Here is a 12,911-nt window from a genome sequence, read left to right on the forward strand (position 1 = left end):
CACAAGTTCGCCTGTTACCATGAGCGAAGTTATGATTTATTCTGTATAGGCGAAGTTAGAGGTGGGGCGAAGTTGGGAACAACTTCGCCTCAACTTGAACTTCGTCTGTTAACTGTTAAGTAAAAAGGGCCAGGCGAAGTTAATGATAACTTCGCCTAACCACAACTTCGCCTCATATACTGTTACATAATTAATTGTCAGGCGAAGTTAAACCTCAGGCAAAGTTAAGAATAACTTCGCCTAACCTGTAAGTTCACCTGAATATGAATCGGCAACAGTTAGGTTTTCGAATCGACGTGTAGTTGGTGAATTTGGAGATTGAGGATCTCGTAAAACATGTTTTTAAGACGATCTAGACGAGCAAGTTGATTACGACCACGTAATAACAAGTTTGAAAATCGGGTATTGAGGTTTCGACTAAACGGGGTCGGTAATCGGGTCGATACGACCTCTGAAATACATCAATTGTCAGTGAATATACGATATATCGACACTACACACCTTTAATCGGATTAGAACTGAGAAAGATTAACACAGATGAATCGAGATCTATAAGTTCGCCTAGGGTTACGGAAGATAAGTTCGCCGGGTTTTGAAAATAATAAAGTGTTTGACCTTAAAAATCCTTTATATATGGTCAAGGTCATTCAGGCGAAGTTATGGATAACTTCGCCTATTGCAGGCAAAGTTAAGGATAAGTTCGCCGGTATTAAACTTTACAAAACAAACCCCTATAATTTGAACAATTTGCAATTAAGTTTTAAAACATCCTTTAAAGAATTAAATGATACGATCAAGACCAAGTAACCAGGTATAAAAACATACAACTACATAAGTAAAATAAATTTTAACAATTAAAGTACACGGGATCAAATTTCAGTCTCGATAGGGACTACTACGTTTTAGAAAAGATCCGAACATGAATTATACTAATTACGTGACTGTCACATAGATCCGTGTTCAGCTATATTATGACATAAAGAAACAGGTTGTAAGCAGGTAAATAACTTAAAATGGTTTTCATCGTTTCTGTGATACGGGTTAGGTTCAATTAAGCTCAAAACTTAAATGGGCAACAACTCAGAGATTATGATGTCTCCTATCTATTCTCAAAGCGTATTTGGCTTTCCCCAAGTCACCCCGAGTTGACCTCGACCCGTAGTGTCTAATTAAATAGTAAGTACTCTTCGCTCTTTAGACTCTGCTTCCCGTTCTCTTTCTTACACCTTGATTGAGAAGTATTAATTTATGAACTCTAAAATGTCTCAATAACTCACAATTTTTTTTTTTAAGTATTCACACAACTTCAGAGTAGTAAACAACTGCAAGTCCCGAATCTGGATCACTGCAGTTTCTTGACACGCTATCTTCACGGGAATCAGAACACTCACGGGCTAGTGTATGACTGGGTAATCGCTTTTCTGCCTATCATTCGGAAAGATATATATGGAGACATGCACAACTCTTAAGGAGTTTCCACGTAAAATCGAGTAGATTTAGTTAGTATCACTTCTACTTTTACGCACCATAAAAAGCTACCATGACATACAATGACTGTTCTAAAGCCTTTTAGGCCTAATAACTTCACTAGTTAAGCACACAGAATCAGTATATCTATCACTTTCCAAGGTTGGATCAATATTCTGTTAAACATAGTAAAGGAACTTCTTACGAAGTAGTAGACTTGAAAAATAATTTCATCTCCCAAAAAAATTTAACTTCTATCGCCCCGATCAAGTTGAAGTTTTCAGGTAAACGGCTATCCTGAAGATCCAATGGATCAGCTGGACCGACCACATACAAGTATGTGTCCTTCTAACTAAGTATGAACGACTAATTTTCAGCGAAAGAATAAAAACACATCATAAACCGCCCCGGTCACTTTCAGTCATCTGGTTAATGGCTATCCTCATATTCTACAAGTAGAAATGAGGACCAAACATATCCGAAGATATGTCCTTCAAACTGAGGCAACCGACATAATTCTAAGCGATAATGACGTTTTTTTTTATAAAAATGAAAAACACGGTTACTCGGGATTGATCATCCCATTCAGCTCAACAAGGTTTTGAAATCGAGTTTTGTCAAACGCTTTAGTAAACAAGTCAGCGAAATTATCTAACGTATCAACCTTTTCGAGCACTATCAGTTTCTTCTCAGCACAATCTCGTATAAAATGATGACGGATGTCAATGTGTTTAGTTTTGCTATGCTTTACGGGATTGTTAGTTACTGAGATAGCAGCAGTGTTATCTATGCTAATTGGAGTATGAGTGAAATTCAGACCATAATCGCGCAATTGCTGTTGAATCCAAAGAACCTGGGAGCAGCAGTTCGATGCTGCCATGTATTCTGCTTCACAGGTTGAAATGGCGACTGAGGTCTGCTTCTTGCATTGCCATGACACTAATCTGCCTCCAAGAAACTGACATCCACCTGTTGTTGACTTCTGATTCTGATTGCTTTTGACAGAAGACACGATTCTTCTGTTGCCATCTCAGTCGACCTCATGTCCATAACATACGTATTCTTTTCTCTTGGAGCCTTCATTACTATCCAATCCTCTGGTATCTTGAAACCAGGATACAGTACGATCGCTTCATTCTTGGTAAAGTGCATGGTGTACTCTTTGTCACAGATCTGCGAAACACTCAGCAGATTATGCTTCAGTTCTTCAACGAAATTCACTTTCTCTAACGTCATTTTTCCATTAGTCACCGTCCCAATTCCAGTAATCCTTCCACCGCTCTCTCCAGCAAAACTTACTCTTCCTCCCTGAACAGGTTTCCATTCGTGTAACAAATTCTTGTTACCCGTCATGTGCCGGGAACAGCCGCTATCCACAACCCATAGATTGTTTGCAGCCCTGTTCAACTGTTCCTACACGATTAAAGCAGAGGATTAAAATCTGGGGACCCAAGACCTATTGGTCTTGGGTCGATACATCCCGTACTTTGGCTGTCCAAAGTTAGTATTAGAGTGATATCTGTTAGTCCTAAAAGGATACCTTCTTGTAGATTGACTATGAGGTCATCCAAACCTTCGTGAATTAAATGAATTATTACTTATGGTTTGGTTGTTAGCAGTGAAAAACTGAGATTGATTTCTTTGAAAACCTGGATTAGTCCAATGTCTGAACTTTGATGAGTTTTCATTTTTACCATTATAGTGATTACCGTTAGTTCTATTCTCAGTTTTTGAAGGCCTCATACCTCTGAATCTCTGCTTCAGAGGGCAATCAGCAATCAGGTGTCCTATTTGATTGCATCTGAAACAACTCCTGTGTTCAACTTTCTTCTCAATAGTTGTTTTAGATGTTGAGGCTGCATTACTGCCCGTTTGTCTCACATATGGTGGGACATACGGGTTTAGTGGAGAATTCTTTTCAGTTGTTTTATTTTTCTCTCCACTTTTTGGTAACACTGCCTCTTCTTTTGTCTCACACGACTCGGATGTCTTGTCCGAATTTGATGAGACGGGACTAGGAACAGAAATCTTAACATTAGAAACAGGCTTACTCGTTTCGCCTTTACTAACTTCTGGATCTTTAATTGTTACCTTAACCGGAACTGTCTGACCAATATCAACATCAACAGATTTCTGATTACTAGGATCATAAGTGTAGTTATGATTATAAGGTGGTGGAACTTCATGATATCCAATTCCTCCCCTTTTAACTGGGGAACTTTGATCACTAACGAGGTGATCAAGTATAGCAGTGGAATTTCTGAATTGCTCAAGTTTTCTGTTAAGTTCCACCACTTTCACCCGGTGATCAGCTATCTGTTTATCCCTTTCAGCTATTAGTTTGGTTTTCTCTTCTAACACTTCATAGCTAAGATCAATTACTTGTATTTTTTCAGCTAGACTTGCTTTAAGACTTCTGATATCTTTCTCACTTGCTTTTATTTTTACCTTGTAACTATTTTCTCTAGCTTTAGTGAAATGATGATCTTCTTTTAATGTTTTAAATTGAGCATCCAAACTAACAAACTGATCAGTTATAGTTGTCAATTGTTCAGACAGATTTTCACATTTCGTACAAGGGAGTTTAGTACTTACCTCGGAGAGCTGATCTGTCACTTCTGCCATGTAAGCTTCATTTTTTCCAATCACTTTCTCACTTCCTGCAGTTTCGATGTTCGCCAAATTGGCCTGTTCGAACACTTCCTCAACATGCAGATTCCAGTTGTACTCCCCATTCTGTCTGGATATCATGGCTCTATTCTCACTACTTCCACCACTCTGTTGTGTAGACCGGTTCTGACTGCGTTCTACATGTTCATTTGTGCACTCCTTCGCAAAGTGGCCGTTCTGTTGACAGTTGTAACACCGAACCTTTGACTTGTCAAAACCTGGTCTTTCACCAACAAACTTCCTACCAGTCTTCTTCATAAACCGTTTAACCCTTCTCACAATCATCGCCATCTGCCACTGCAGATCCATCTCTTCCAGATCATCAGCATCGATCTGATCATAGTCTTCGTCTAAAGTTGTAGGATCAACAATCTTACCTTTAATGTAATTTTCATACGAAGCAATGAAAGATGCATAGAGAGCAAACTGCTGTTCAGCAGATTTAACACTCATGGGCATCTTAGAGTAGTTGTTGTTAGGAACACTTGAGGAAAAACTACCCTTGGTTGCTTGAGGTTTAGAAGCATTTGATCCACCAGCTACAAAACACACATCACCATTCATGTTGAGAGATACATGACCTTCATGTGTTGAGTTAGCGCCCGAGTCTCCCTTTGAGTAGTAAGCAGATGATTCAGACTTTGAACTTGAACTTGAGTTAACTTTTGCACCATACATTCCCGGATCCTGAACCTGATCAGTTGGTGTCTCTTTTCAAACCATGTTAAGTTCAAAAGTTCGTAGTTTGTTGACTGCTGTTTCCAAGTCATAGTCGGCAAACTCTTTGTCTTCTCTCATCAAGACAGTGTACATCTCCCATTTCGGTGGGAGAGCATCAAGAAGCATTTCCACGATCTCATCTTCTTTGTAAGCAATGGAATAATTGCTGAGTTCGGTCATCAGATGATAATATCTCGTGATGATATCATCAAGTGATTCATTCTTCAAATACTTGAAGACCGAGAATTGGGTTTTGAGTAGTTTAATCTTCGATGCACGTATCCCCACATTACCCTCAAATCGGTTTTCAAGTGCTTCCCATAGCTCTTTGGCAGTTTTATACTTCCTGAAGGTGTGAAGAATCTCTTGTGGAAGAGCTATAATTATCGCAGCATGAGCTTTGCTTTCAGCCTCATACATTTTCTTCTTTTCCTCTTCCATCTTGTTGTATTTCTTAATCTGTTCACGACCCTCATACATAGCAGTTGGTGGAATGTAACCATCTTGTATGCACACCCACATCTTAGCGTCTTGGTATTTGACATATTGCTCAAACCAATCTTTCCACGCCACAAAATCGGTTCCCTTAAGCATCTTCGGTGCCTTTGTAGCTGAACCCGCTTCCACTTTCATCTTCACCAGTTCCGTAATATTTATTGAAGTCATCTTTCACGAAACACAAAGAAACCCGAAAAATAAAAATTTTATTCTTAACAGTACTGTAGGCGAAGTTAAAGTTAACTTCGCTTAAGTCTTATCTTCGCTTGAATTCGTAACTTCGCTCTCCTTTTTTAAATTCGCCTGATTTGGCGAAGTTGAGAATAACTTCGCTTAAGTTAAGCGAACTTGTGAGGTAGGCGAAGTTGTGGGTAACTTCGCTTGAGATAAGCGAACTTGTGAGGTAGGCGAAATTGTGGATAACTTCGCTTAACCTTATATCTTCGCCGAAACCCTACGAACAGTAGCGTCAACTTCGCCTGATGAACACGATGATTTCGTAGGTTTGATTTCATAATTTTTCGAGGTATGCGAGGGTGTTATGGGTTGTTTTTGATGGTGGGAGGTGAGTAGGACACAAAAACTCGGTAAACTCGTCCCGCGAATAGTCGAACGGAACGATTTCTACACCCGCGTGATAATCCCGAACCACACAATCACGAGCAAAAGCTCTGATACCAATTGTAGGTTCCCATCCGGATCTACACGGAATATCTCGTTCTACGTAGGTGCGGAATCCCTACGTAAGACGATACGAGCGTAGAAGACAATACACGATCAAACACACGTTACAATAAACAAAGACACGTTGTATTGCAACTGGAAACACGTGATTCACTAATCACTGATTACACAAACTCGTAAACTCGATAACTCTCTGACTCGAATACTTATGAACTCAGCCGTAACCTAGCTGCTTATAAAGACGACAACTTCGCCTAGCATGTTTAGGCGAAGTTGTCCCTAACTTCGCTTGTTCCACAAGTTCGCCTATATAAGCAAACTTGTGAGAACTTCGCTTACATACAAAACACAAATCCAACTAACTCGATTACAGACACTATATACTGAACTACTGACATCATGCACCAACAAGTCTGAATAACTATTACAAGCTCTAGCTTAACTGGAAACCGCTCAGCGAACACCGCATCATTCGAGATCGTAGCCACTACCTATATACACAAGATCACCCCACTCGAACAGAATAGGTCTGACCCAACGTGGCAGAGCCATAATTAGGCGTGGTGCGGTGTGCCCATTGTCTACCCACATATGAAAGGATCCAGACAAACGTATACGATAGCCTAAGGGCCAACGATTACTTTTGTTTATAACATTTTAGGGATACGTAATCCCGTGTTAACAATGTATGACTCGATTTATAAACTTGTAAAGAGTTTGGACATATTCACATTTGTTATGATCAATGTGTCTCACTCATATATTCTTCTTGTTACCTCGGACCTATAGTACGAGAATAACCTTTTATAAATACTAAATCAACGATCTAGCTTTAGACCTTTTAGTCTCTTTGCATAATCATTACCTTGATAATCATTTCTCTTTTTATAAAATACTTAGACCTTTAGTCCAAGAGATTTCATTATTTAAACACTAAGTTTCTTCTTCATGAAGAAACGTATACACTAAGTTTCTTCTTTCTTGAGAAACATTATAAAATCTTTATAATTATATATAAATAATATTTTATCTATACCCTTGTCTTATAAAAACTATATTTCACTTATTATATCATTAAGGTATAGACTATACCCGACTAGAGTCTAAGCCATATATAATAAAATAATCGGGCAAAACCCCTATCTTGTATCTCTAGTTTATAAGAAATGCCTAGGCTTGACGCGGGCAACACTTCTACTTGTCGGCAAGCAATATAAGGAATAAACGGACAAAGTTTCAAACACTTGCACGTAATTTGATAAACGAACTCGTCGTATGTTCGGGATCATGGCACGCTTATCAAAGTTAAATGTGTGTTTTGAAGTGTGGATGGATTTTTGGGACATCACCCCATGGCTGCCTATTTATAGACAGAAATGTGTTCATTCGCGTCGCACGAAGAACTTCATTCACGTCCGTTCGCGTAGCGCGAAGGACAAAGTGGCCGACTTTTATATCTTTTGTCTTTCGCGTAGCGCGAAGCATCCGTTCGTGTCGCGCAAAACTTCATACTTGTTTCTTTATAATAGTTTTGAAAATAGTTTAAATAAACGAACAAGTGTATGGCATTCGGCACATGCTCCTATGGATTCGATACATGACTTATCCTGTATGTAGGTTAATTAGGTGTCTGCATGATCAGTACGACACAATGGTTATCAAGTTGTCCAGAACATATTTGAAAGGTGAAGCGTTAAACCTTATGACTCTATGCTAAATAGATTTATACTTAAAGCACAAACAAATGATTTGTTTTAAAGAGTCATAAAATGCTTACATTGAATAATGAAGTCCCTAAAACATTATAACACAAAATAGGAAATAAGCGCACTTAGACTAAATACATATGTCTGGATCCAAACATTTATGTTTAGCGGTAGGCATACCGAGAATCATGCTCATGTAAAACTAAACCCTGATTGGCGACCGTATTACTGGGAATCTATGCTCCAAGGATAGTGATGTGTGTGTAAATAGTGGATACGCCCTATTGCCCTTGGGGACAGTTCAGATGGCCTGCTAAGTTGTATAGAAAAACTATATTTGTGTTTTAGCAAAAAAGTGATATACTTTTTGAGTCGGTCAATGGTTCACCAACATATTGCTGATGTCTTTTCAAAAAGTGTTTCATGTGATCAGGTATAGAAAGATAAGCAAGGATAAAAGTCACGGAGACCGAGGATAAAATATACGCGTATTTTGATCGCTTATATATTGATAAATTTATAACAGACATATACATTTGTATCAAATAAGTGTTTTGTAACATAAAACTGGGCATTTAAAACCCACGATTTATAAATAAATATTGTGAAACTTCCGCTAAAGAACGTAACTCTGATATATTTACAAAACCTGTATCAAATTTTGATCACATAGTTAAGCCCTCAAGGCGGGGTGTGACATGATGTAACATTGATATGGCATAAAATGATGAAACGTGAATAAGAGATATAACACATGGTCTTAATTAGCACTCAACTCATTGAAATTTACCTATAAATAACCAAACACAAAATATGATTGATATTCCAACTGAATAGTTTCCCATCATTTCACAGTTCTCTTTGTCACAAAATTCAACCAAACATTTAGTTTAACATGATTATGCTCATTAACTAATTATATAACAAGAAGATGTGAGTTTAGTAATATGTAACGTCCTAAATATTATAATATTAAATAAAGGAAGATTGCGTTAATTTGTCGAGCGTTAAATGATATTATCTAGTGTTTAATAAAGAAAAGATCATGGACTTGGATTAATTATGTGTAAGGCCCCGAACCCGGTAGCCCTACTTTAGCGTCGGATTTACTCATAAACACAGTTCTGCAAATCAGAGTTTATTAAAACTTTTCGCGGAATGTAAAATATCAATCATTTGTTACAAAACATTAAATCTTTTCTTTGATACCATAACACAAAACTTCATATTTAAAACATCTTTTCTTCTTTCTTCAGATGCCAGCCGTTCAATCCATGCCATGTGCCATCCTCATGCTAACTCTATAATCAGCTCACCTGCGTGCATACTAAAAGTCAGCTACGCTGAGTGAGTTCTAGTTAATCGAACGCCATACATTACATACACATACATACATATCCGAAGTTACATATCCATACTTCACTAGTTACCCTTCTGTTCTACATACATACTTGCTACCATACATACATACATACATATCTACAATCACTAACCTCAGTCTACCGAGAGTACGTTCATAGTCCGCCGTCTATACCTGTACTCAAGGTCGTGAACACGAAAAAGGTCCGCAGTCCTTACCTATGTTCACCATTCATGGTATGTACAAGGTCCGCGGTCCTTCCCTATACCATCAGACATCCACAACACGTACAAGGTCCACAGTCCTTCCCTATGTTGCAACCTAATTCATAGCACGTACGAGGTCCGCAGTCCTCCCCTATGCTACAAATACAGCACGTATAAGGTCCACAGTCCTTTCCTATGCTGAAATATAGCACGTGTAAGGTCCACAGTCCTTTCCTGTGCTGACGCCTATCTACATTACGTATAAGGTCCGCAGTCCTTATCTACGTTACGTATAAGGTTCGCAGTCCTTATCTACGTTGGCGTCTATCTCCTATAACACGTATAAGGCCCACCGTCCCTATCTACGTTTACATCTATCATCTACATCACGTATAAGGCTCGCAGTCCTTAACTACGCCATCACCTGCCAAGTCTATGTCCGACAGAAGCTAGAGGGATTTGCCATCCTAACTTACTATATCGAACGTAGAACTCACATACCATTCGTGTACCTGTATACACATACTTCACATATACAATAATTACATTATAGCATAAGAACACTCTAGGCGTTCTTTGCATCATTCATTTAACAACCATACCCCTTGTCGATACGTGCAATATCCGAAGATCGTTCACGTCCCGTCAAGTATTCATTTGTAATGTTCATACATCTTCGACATATAATATTCGTACCTTTATTTTCAACCTGACAGTACGCGCAATATCCGGAGATCGTTCGCATACCGACAAGTAATCATTCATATCCATCACGTATATCACATATGGCATACACTTATCGCTTAGGATAAATGTATTAACAACACATCAAGTATGCACACAGCCCCGAAAACATAACAAGGAATGGGGCTAGAAACTCACCTGAACACGGTTACGTTCACCGTTAATCGTAATCCCTTTCTTCAGTTGTGCACGGCTGACTGTATAACAAGTATACATATCAATTAACTATCACTACTCATATCATCTTTCTAGTCTTAATTACTACCCACAACGAACGGGGGCCCGGGGGCAGCGCCCCTGGCAGCGGGGTCTAGGGGCGGCAGCCCCTAGCAGGGTCCAAGGGGCAGAGCCCCTGGCTGGGGTCGAGCTGGCTTTAGGCTTTAGGTTTTTAATTCCATTAACTGTCTTAACACATTTTTCATTAGGTTTTTAATTTATTTCCTAATCGAACTTGGCTTTAGGCGAAGTTAAACCTTAGGCGAACTTAGCTTTAGGCGAAGTTAAACCTTAGGCGAACTTAGCTTTAGGCGAAGTTAAACCTTAGGCGAACTTAGTTTTAGGCGAAGTTGTCATCAGGCGAACTTGGCTTTAGGCGAAGTTGTCGTCAGGCGAACTTGGCTTTAGGCGAAGTTACCAGCTAGGCGAACTTAGCTTTACAGCGAAGTTGCCATCAGGCGAACTTGGCTTTAGGCGAAGTTGTCATCAGGCGAACTTAGCTTGCAGGCGAAGTTCATCAGGCGAACTTAGCTTGCAGGCGAAGTTGTCGTCTGCAGCTACTGTTCGTTCTTAAATCCCTTAATCTCCTTCGTTTCTTAACCAAATAACTCGATTTAGGTACCCACGGAATCGTCTGACCAGCGCCTACAAACCCCAACCATCAAATCGACCTAACATCGATGTTTAAAGGGTGCGATTTAGACATAAAGGTACGGGTTCTTTTTATCAATCGATTAACCCATCAAATCATAACCATTTTCAGTAAGATTAGCTTTGTTGGATTCGTTTTTACCATACAAACTCAGATCTACCATTTCTCAAATCAAACCGAACCTATACGAACGATTTCTAACTATAAACGTACCTTGAACGAGTCGAACTACAAACACGGTTAAGCCTTGATGTTGTTTTGGTCCGTCACGACGTTCCAGCACCGACAAGCTCGGGTTTTCGCCTTCGGATCTTGGTTCGGGTCGTGTGTGTTTTGGGTGTGTGTATGGAATATGTGAGAAATGGTGGTTAAGGGTATTTATATTAGGGATCATGGGCTTAAGCCCATGGACTCTCCTTACTTCTTTCATAACCCAAGTCCATAACCCATATCCATTACCCAACACTAGCCCGACCCATACCAACTCCTACTCTATTTATTTATCTCCCGATAATCCGAGTAAACTTTCCCTCTATTATTAAGTAATATAATTAATATCATTTTGGAAATTTCGGGATGTTACATTATGGTAGATTAAAGGGTAATGGGCCTTAGGTCCATGGTCCTTAAGGGATATAAATACCCCCTTAAAGCATTCTAAAACCCTAATCCTCATTCCATCTTTCCATATTTTCCTACTCACTCAAAAAACAGATGTACACCTACACCATATTTACGGCCGAGAGTGACGAGAGAGATTTGTGATCAAACGGACGTTAGCTTGTATTAGATCTATATTACACGAGCTATATACAAGATCTAAAGTTCATAAACAAGTTAAACGAGATCCAAACGAGCACTAAAGGTATGTTCTTGATCTTAAAGTTTACGTTTTTATAAGCGGTTAGCCACGAAACTTGAAACTATAATAGATCTGGTCTAAACGAAACGTAAAGTAACGAACTTGATGTTAGAACGAACCTAATGAGTCCATAAACATGTACGGTTTGTTCAAAGAAAACCTTAGATCTATTATTGAACGTTTTTGAGTTTAAAGGTCCAAACTTTGTACGTTTTCGGGCCGAATCTTATCAAAAAATGATCATGGGAATGTTCACGGGATTGATTAACATCATATCGAAGGGTTACGGGTTGAACAGAGATGTTTATGGGGTTAAAATCAAAACCCGTCGCTGCTGTAGATAAGTTCGCTAACCAATATGTTCGCGTGCATGATAAGTTCGCACCCATATAAGTTCGCCTCGTACAAGTTCGCCTGATGATTAAGTTCGCTTAATAACTAAGTTCGCTTAATGATTAAGTTCGCCTAATAATTAAGTTCGCTTAATAACTAAGTTCGCTTAATGATTAAGTTCGCTTAATGATTAAGTTCGCTTAATGTTAAGTTCGCTTAAAATGCTAAGTAAAAGTAATCCAGTACTAGACCACGAATCGGGCTAACGAATTAGGCTTAATTCACTATAACGAATGAGTAGGTGAATAAAATAATAACTTAAAATCCTAATGGAAAATGCATTAAGACAGTTAATGAAAATAACCCCAGCCAGGGGCTCTGCCCCTTGGACCCTGCTTGGGGCTGCCGCCCCTAGAACCCCGCTGCCAAGGGCGCTGCCCCCGGACCCCCGTTAGTTGTGGGTAATAATTGAACTAGAAAGACGATATGGCTAGTGATAGTTAATTGATACGTGTAATTGTTATACAGTTAGTCGTGCACAAATCAAGAAAGGGATTACTATAAACGGTGAATGTAACCGCATTCAGGTGAGTTTCTTGCCCCATTCCTTGTTATGTTTTCTGGGTTGTGTGCATGCTCGACGTGATTAGTTAATACACTTATCCTAAGTGATAAGTGTATGCCATATATGTTTTATGTGAAAGGTATGATTGACTGCTTGTCGGTAAATGAACGATCTTCGGATATTGCATGTACTGGCAGGTAAAGGTTTGATGATAAAGTTGTTGTATAT

The sequence above is a fragment of the Bidens hawaiensis genome, unplaced genomic scaffold (genome assembly GCF_021521415.1).
Source record: "Bidens hawaiensis isolate Kalapana, Puna unplaced genomic scaffold, B.hawaiensis_p1.1 tig00023471_1, whole genome shotgun sequence".
NCBI classification, from domain to species: Eukaryota; Viridiplantae; Streptophyta; class Magnoliopsida; order Asterales; family Asteraceae; genus Bidens; species Bidens hawaiensis.